Raw genomic sequence first — 6,822 nt, 5'->3', positions numbered from 1 at the left:
CGTGGCCCTTTTCCAAAAAAAAAATTACCTGCCTGAACCCGGAAGAAGACTGGGTAAAGGTGCCAGTGGCTGTGATGGAGCAAGGATAGGTGAGTGTACCTAAAAAGTTCAGAACAGGCAGGTATGTTTATTTTATTGCAAAAGAGACATCTCCTGTCTTTTCTGCTATAAAGAGCCTGTCTGTCTGCAATTTTATATTTTTACTGTATAGTTCCGCTTTGAATGATTATGCATTGTTATGGAGGAGCCCAATTACGTAACTGCATTTTTTTGGTAGTATGGAGGAAACTGGGATGTTTGGAGGTGTCCTGGCTTCAATTTGAACCTAGAAATTAGGCAAGAGTGCTAGATACTAGACCACTCATGCTACCCCCTCTAATATGTTTGTTCAAGTTAAACATATGCATGTAATGTGTAACTGTAACACTCCAATGCATAGGCACCATCATTTTCAGGTATAATTTAAGATCAGTATCAGATGTTATATGGTCATGTAAATCCTGGTAGTGATCATTTCCTTCCTTGTGGGTAGACATGTGTCGTACAGATCAACGCTGATGCCTCCTATTTCCTTGTGCGCTACCAAAAAAGTGTTAAAACAGTCCTAGTTAGCACTACTGGGAAAGAGAATGCTAAAGGTTTCTATTTGGCTGGAGTAGACTGATTACATCATTTTCCCAAGATACTCTTTTTCTGTCTTGGCAAAACTACTGAATAAAATCTCAGTGACTGTATTTTTGAAGCTTTATTCACACCTATGGTCCTGTGGACATGTGCACATTAAACCTCATTAAGATTTGCATTGTAGCATGCCAAATTTTCTTATTGCTATTCATTTCTAATGTGTGAACTAAACCTAAATGATACCTGAAGTATATTGAAGTATATTGTCACATGACAGAAACGTATGAATGTTACTGGTAGGTAAGACACCCATAAAGAAAGTATCAGTAACAGCACTCAAAACATACTATGGCATTTAATTAATGCTTATTATGGGACGTAATGCCAAAAATTCTCTAATATTACATCACCATCCACCTGAGCCCTTGGCATAGAACAGGAAAGAATCATAGATTTATTCCATGGTATATAAACGCAGACACTACCCCTCTTTTTGGGCTGATTCCATGTCCCATAGACCCCACAAGAATTTAAGAAATAGTTACACCTGAACAAAAAATTACTATTTTACACTACAAAAAAAGATGCTTTCATTGCTCTGTGTCTGCAAAAACTCTCATTCCTATCTGTATGTTTACAACTGTCCATAACTCCATTGTGGTGTTTTCCCCTTCCTTCCAGTATGGTGATCAGACAGACATATTAACCTTTTCCCATTCTATACAAACTAGTATTGGCTGGAATCGGGCTTTCATTTCATTAATCCTACTAAAGAGACAAAGTAGAAATCATGTCATAGGAAAAGTGTATAAGGGGGCAGCCAGTTGACTCTCACCCTTGCAGCACCAGGGTCCCAAGTTCAAATCTTGGGCAGGATGTTATCTTTAAGGAGTTTGTATGTTCTCCTGAATTTTGTGTGGGTTTCCTCTGGATGCTCCAATTTCCTCCCACATCCCAAAAAACATGCTGGTAGGTTATTTGGCTTCGCCTCAAAGCCTGGTCTTTGGCAGTGGTAATGACATCTGACTATAGTAGAGACTTTAGTTTGTGAGCCCACCTGAGGAACAACTAGTCACATGACTATGGATGTCGTAAGGTGCTGAGTAATATGTTGATGCTGTATAAATAAAAGTTAATAGTAATAGGGCTACTGACCTCCTTCTGAAAATGCTAGATGTCCACTTGTCAGTTTAATGCATTTTGTTTTGATACCAGCAAGTTTAGTAAAAACTGATCCGCAGCTTTGTTATGGGTCATAATGATTCCTAAATTTAGGTTTAATTGCTGCTTGTGAAATATAGGGATCATATCCTATATTTCTTACTTGGTGACACCAAATAGAAAAGATGCAACATTAAAGTATATGTGGAGAAAATGTAAATGTGCATCACAGACCAGATGCTTCAGTGTGTTCATACCAAAAACATAAGTTACTTTTTAAAGCAACCAAATTAAAACCTGCTTTAACAATATGAATTTGATTGGCTGCAGAATATTAAAATGTCAATTCTTATTAGGAACATGCTGATAAATTAGGCATATGGTCAAATATTCCTCACCATTCCACAAAGAATACATATTTATTTTACTATTCTATCTCAACAAAAAAGGAAGGCGTCCATGTATTGTCAATGCTCCTGCATATAAAAAGGCTAATATTTAAACAGGTGAAGATCTATTGCAAATTGTGCAGTTCAAAATGCATATTACCTTGGAGTCAAATGAAACATCAAATAATATGCATGAAAACCACTATGCCAAAGAAAGTACACAACAAAAGGCAATTATTTTTATCAGTGTGTTATGAGGAAAAGTCATATATATATATAAATATAAATGTATATATTTATCTGAATCTGCAGTTTTAAAGATAGAAACCTATGGCTATTATCTTTTATTTGTGGTAACACTGGTCTCCCTCACCTGTTTAAAGTACAAAGTTCTTTAAAGGATGTAAATATTTCCAAAGACTAATTGCCTTCATAATAGTGAATAATAAGGGGATTTGTCCTTTGACTTGAATAGGGGAATGATGTTTGACAACGTGAGATAAGCCCTTTTTATAGCACTCTAGCTACGGTACAATGAAAAAGAAAGTTAAATGTAATAAAATCTGATTGCATGTCCTTTTAATGTGAAAAAGAATTGCTTTTGTTTTTAAAGTCTTGGTAAAAAATAAAAAGACTGGGGTATTTACATTGTCAAAGTGTGCATATTTGTACTGATAGGTTGAAGTTGAAGTGAAGGAGTGCAAGTAAAAAGTAGTGTAAAGGCCATATATAAAAAATGGGATGTTTTATACCTCACAAGCAACCTCTGGGTATTGGCAAGTCCCGACAATCATGTGGCCATTTACAAAACCTTATGACCAAAGCTGAATTTAGCTAAGGATGCTACATCTAGTCCGTACAACTTGGTATACATGTGAATTCAGGACTAGATAGCACCTTTACACAGCTGGGAGGCAGAAGCCTGATGTTAAACAATCAAATGTGTTCCAAAGACTTTGGTGTAGTAAAAGCTGATAGATAAAAGGAGAAATAGTCCCTTAATTGAATACGTTTGAGAAATTTAAGAAAAGTGAATCCACAGAGCAATAACACAGCTCAACAAAAAAAAATATCACTTGCCGAGGATTTTTTAATATATTTAGTGTATTTCAGGTCTGATGAATCCAGAAATTACATCAGTTTTATTGAACTGATTCTATTTCTATTTTACTAGTTTTTATCAATCTTTATTTACACCGATGTTTTTTATTTTTAATATTAAATGTAGCTTTATTTTCATGAAACTTTCATTTGCCTTCTTTTTATTGATACATTTCCTTTTTTTACAGAAATATGAGTTCTTTAAGAAGAAGTTGTTGAAATGACTCTAATGTATTTTGCTACATTTGTGGTGAATACTTATTAGCAAAAACAGAGACGAAACATTAAAGAATTTGTGAAACAAGCATATCTTGCATATTTTGGTATTGAACTGGAGGACCAAGATAAGTTTTGGGCTCCCCATATGGTAGCAAAACTTGTGTAGAAAATTTGTATACATGGAAAACTGAAAAGTATATAATTAAGTGTACCTATGGTATGGCGAGAGCCCAAAAATCAGCATAATGATTATTTTTGTGCTGTGAATGTAAGATATTTCAATCATTACAAGAAAAACAAGTGGGAGTACCCTGATTTGCAATCAGCAAAATAACCTGTGCTGCATGGTGCTGATGTTCCCATTACATCTCCCTGATATTCCTGTATCCGACATGGAGGATATACAGGGTTTGGAGTGTAATTCAGGAGTTAGCAGTGGTAGTGAATATGAAGGAAGTGTTTCATCAAACCAGCAGTTCTCCCAAGAAGAGCTCAATGATTTAATACGTGACCTAAGTCTGTCATCTGAACTTTTAGCATCCTGGCTAAAAGAAAAGAACTGTTTGAGACCGGAAGTTAAAATAACGGTTTATAGGACAAAAGAGGTGACACTCCTACCATATTTCAGTGAAGATGGAGACTTTGTGTACTGTTGTAATATCCCTGGACTACTAGTCTATATGGGAGTACCAGAATACCGAGCAGAAGACTGGCGGCTTTTCATAGACAGTTCCACTTGAAGTTTGAAATCTGTTTTACTGCATAATGGTAACTGCTATGCATCAATTCCAATTGGTCACTCAACAAAACTTGGAAGAAGAATATAAAAATATCAAAATGGTCTTACAAAAGCTTTGCTATCATGAACACCAATGGTCCATATGTGTTGGTTTAAAAATAGTGAACTTCCGACTTGGACAGCAAAGTGGATACACAAAGTACCCATGTTTCTTCTGCTTGTGGGATAGTAAAGCAAAGCAGGATCACTGGAAAAAAGTGACATGGCCTCCAAGGGAAAACATGAAAAAAGGTGCAGTGAACATCATTAACGAGACAATGGTTGACAAAGAAAAATTATTCATCATTCATTTATACAGCAATCAATCATCACTCCCCCTCCACTACACATAAAGTTGGGATTAATGAAGCAATTTGTTAGAACTCTGAACAGGGACTTGATTGCTTCAAATACATTTGTAGATTCTTCCCTGGATTGAGTACTGAAAAAATAAAAGCAGGAATCTTTAATGGACTTCAGATTCGAAAACTGATAAATGATTAAAATTTCACAAGTTACATGACTGATTCTGAAGCTTCTGCCTGGCACAGCTATGTCATGGTTGTCAATAACTTCTTGGGTAACCATAAAGCACAAATAAAGAACTGGTACAAAACTTGCTTCTAAACTTAAAACATTTGAGTGCTACTATGAGCATAAAGGTACACTATCTCCATAGCCATTTGCAAACATTTCCAGAAAACCTTGGCGATTTCAGTGAGGAGCAAGGGGAGAGGTTCCATCAAGATATAAAGGTGATGGAAGAAAGGTATCAGGGCAGATGGGATAGACACATGATGGCAGACTACTGCCGGAGCCTTCAACGTGATTGTCTTGATCACCAGCATAAAAGGAAATCATACAAATTGAGTTTTTTAATGACTTTTTTGTGATTAGTTCTGTAAATATACTGTTTATAGAATATACTGACATTGAGTATTTCAAAAATTTAATTTTGTACACGTAGGCATATCTAGTTCAATTTTGCTTAATATTCATGTTCATTAGTTTTCTATAAGGTTATTATTGAGGTATTATTATTGAGGTAATACTATTATTATTATTTCCAAAACTGGAGCCAATCTAGCAAAACCAATACCATATTTGGAATCTGTGCATCAACCATAATCTAAAATGACTGTAATCTGTTTGGCAAGAAAATGTTTGTTGACCAGTGTAATCACATTGTGGAAAACCCTTTATGAGTTCCCTAAGATATGACAAATACCTAAATATGTACCTTGCAGAAAGAACAAGTGTAATTTATGCAAATCCCAATATATTTAACAACATCCAGGGGGTAACTGCAATTTCCCTTAGATGCGGACACAAAAGGTGGGTAGAATTGTAGCCAAAATACTATGGAAAGAAAACACCACTCTCAGATGAAAGGTTGAAGTACTATCCTGTCTTTTTAAAAGATCAGGATGATTGACCTTCACTCCTCACCAAAAAAAAGTAAAGTAAACAAGTAAAGCTAGGTACGTAATGCAAAAGCCTAATGGCGGATTTTGGGGCCAATAAAACCAAACTGAGGTCCCTAAAAAGTTGACACAAAGGTATCAAAAAGTGGATGCTGAAACATAACTCAATGAGTGGATGTCTAGTCCTTGATATTACTTAATTTATTGGTTGAGACAGGATTCCACCAGTGATTTTCTAAGATACAATGGAAAAGGTATCTACAGTACTCAGATTATCTATTCTTTTGTAAAATGTACATTAGGATACCAATGTGGGATGCCGAGAATAAATTACCTCCGACACACATGTAGTCATTCTGGCTACAGATGTCTACAGATCTAGAATCTGAAAGAATAATCGGAATAAAGATGGCAGCTCCTGCGATGGAGCTAGGATACAAGAGTTTAAAAAAATATATATTTTTAAATAAGTTTAAGTTTAAAAATAATTTTATTTTATTGCAGAAGGGACATGATCTGTCCCTGTGCAAGAAAGGACACACCTGATTGCAATTTTAAAGTTTTGACCTTAGTTCTGCTTTAAATGTCACTCCATGGAGTCATCCTCTCCCCTGCCAGAGTTCACTGCTGATAGTACACATTTACAAAGGTGATATCAGAATAACATGAGAAAAAAATGAAACTTTACTAGCTTTTAAGCTGGATATAGTTTACATTTAACACTTGGTTGACAACTCTATAGGGGAAAGAATTCAGCACACAAATAATGCACAAATAAGTGGAGATTTAGATACTTACAAAATACTTCTTTCTGACCTACTTCAATTTCTGACTTATTCAATTTATGTATTATTCCAAAGCCTGAACAATGGAAAAACATTCAGAAGCACTATATATTGCCCCTGATTCATCAAGCAAAATCGGATTATCGGTCGCGCATTCGTATTAGCGATCCGGAATCGTTATCGCTATTCAACAACTGAAAAAGCTCGTGCACGGAGCCACGCTTATCCGACAGCTTTTTACTGGCGATCTTGCATTGAAAGTCACTGTTCCCCTAAAAAATCATTCTTTCTAATGGCACACATACCACCCTTAGCCCTAAAAAAAAATGTTTGCGTTGTTA

Source organism: Pyxicephalus adspersus, chromosome 3 (genome assembly GCF_032062135.1).
Source record: "Pyxicephalus adspersus chromosome 3, UCB_Pads_2.0, whole genome shotgun sequence".
Lineage (NCBI taxonomy): Eukaryota > Metazoa > Chordata > Amphibia > Anura > Pyxicephalidae > Pyxicephalus > Pyxicephalus adspersus.
This window is presented reverse-complemented; position numbering follows the sequence as displayed.